Source organism: Rhinoderma darwinii, chromosome 9, assembly GCF_050947455.1.
Source record: "Rhinoderma darwinii isolate aRhiDar2 chromosome 9, aRhiDar2.hap1, whole genome shotgun sequence".
NCBI classification, from domain to species: Eukaryota; Metazoa; Chordata; class Amphibia; order Anura; family Rhinodermatidae; genus Rhinoderma; species Rhinoderma darwinii.
The window spans coordinates 104,268,653-104,270,817 of NC_134695.1; positions in this window are offsets into that span (position 1 = coordinate 104,268,653).

Below are 2,165 nucleotides of genomic sequence, written 5' to 3' on the forward strand. Positions count from 1 at the left end.
CTGAGGAGTCATGCAGTCCTGGCTTAATTGACATCCCTCAGACGAGATACCTCATACAAGCCAGCTCCAGCATAGGCATGGTGAATCGAGGTGGTGTACTAGCCTCTGTTTCATCTGCACATACAATGGAGCTGGCTTGTAATGATGACTCCCAATCTGTGGGACGTCAATCAAGCCAGGACTCCCCAGCAGGACTCCTCAGGAAGTTGGAACCGCCCACATGGCTCTACTCTGGATATTTACATTCAGCATGCACTGTATTAGCAGTTCCTTTTTATACATAATGCTAAAACAGACACTTGATAGGGGCATGTATAGAAAGCTATTCCCCAGCAGTGTAAACCACATTGTAGTGGCTGAAAATCTAGTGACAGGTTCCCTTTAAATAGTATGATACAGCCGAGGCAGCTTATTATGAGTAAGACACCATATTGTGATCATTATTACTCCAACGTTCTCATCTGAACACATATTAGTAATGAGTCCGGGCATCTGTCACCAGTATAACATATTCTAATAGCTGGTAAACTTACAATAAGAATTTGCACACATCTAATGCATTGGGAATGAGGTTTGTGCAGCGGACAGTTCTCCAAAGCATTCTGCATCCAAAACGTACAGGAAAGCTGTACAATGTCTCGCCATATTGATATCGAACTCACATTATAGAAGAGGAATCTCATTTTAGGCTGGGCTCTCACCGCCAATTTAAACCTCAATGAGAGATCCCAGCCTTATGGAACACACACTTGGTAAATGTTCTTTATCTCAGTGTATTTAAAGGGATGCTTCACCTTTGGGACAACTTTAAAATGATAGGCCATCAATACCGGATAGGTGGTGGTCTGACATCCCCCAACGACCCGCTGTTTTGAAGTGGCCCCGGCGTTCGTACAAGCCTTCCATACCTGCTCGTACTGTGGATCGCCGACACACTAGTAGCGGCGGTTCACAGTATTACAGCCGTCTTCAATGGGGGAAGGCTGTAATACTGTGAACCGCCACCTTCAAAACAGCGATCAGGAGTCAGACCCCTATCGATCAGGTATTCTCTCCGGAGGATAGGTCATCAATTTTTTTAGGACTGGTAAACCCCATCAATGAATACATTAGAGAATTGCATAAATAGTTATTCCATACAAGGTCATTTTAGGAAACAAAAACGGCATTAAACCGCAACCTGTATATTGGTGATGGGTCGTTAAAGCAGAAGGAACTAGAAATTCCCCACTTTTCCTTATTGTAGGGACTTCATATATATTCAATTCCTAAATATTTAGAGCCAGAGCTTCTCTATAAAGGAAAATCCTACATTATTGTTATAGTATTTAGATATTTTCCTAGACACTAAAACATTTCCTCATATATATCATTTAAACAGAGGTGCACCCCCAATAAAAACAAGCCACAAGCAAATCGAAAGCATGTACAGACCTAGTGCTTATTACGATCTGTTACAATGAAGTATAGATAATTCTCTGTAAGGCTTCGTTCACATCTGCGTCAGGGCTCCGTTCAGGCATTTTGTCGGAGCTTTCCATCAGAACGGAACCCTGACAAACAAACGGAAGCCATAGATTTCCATTTGCATCACCATCGATTTCAAGTTGACTACGGTATTTCTTCTGTCAAAACGACGGACCCCCTGCACAACGGAAACCATTTGCACCGGATCAGTCACCATTGAAGTCAATGGTGATGCAAACGGAAACCCTATGTTTTACCCTTTGTTTCAGTCAGGGTTCCGTTCTGACGAAAAGCTCTGACGGAACGTCATAACGGGAGCGACGCAGATGCGAACGAAGCCTTAGTTAGCCTTGGACTCCAAGACGATCGACTGCTACAAATATGTCAGTGAAGGCAAACGATCAAGACGAGACAGATTTGTGCTGCTGATGACAGATAGATCAGAGTATTGCTAAAAGTTTATACAATTGAAGCAAATACTCAGCTGTGAGAGATATTAGATGCAGATGCGTCTTCAGCCTTTGGATGTAAACAAGAATGTTCCAATTCACTGACCGGAAGCGTAAATCTTGAAAATGGTGAGTAATTGCGTACGTTTTCATTAAACAATAATGAAGCTTTAATCACATTAAACTGAGAAAACCCCTCAGCTGAGGAATCCATAAACTGTAACATAAATGTCACTGAAAACAAAACAA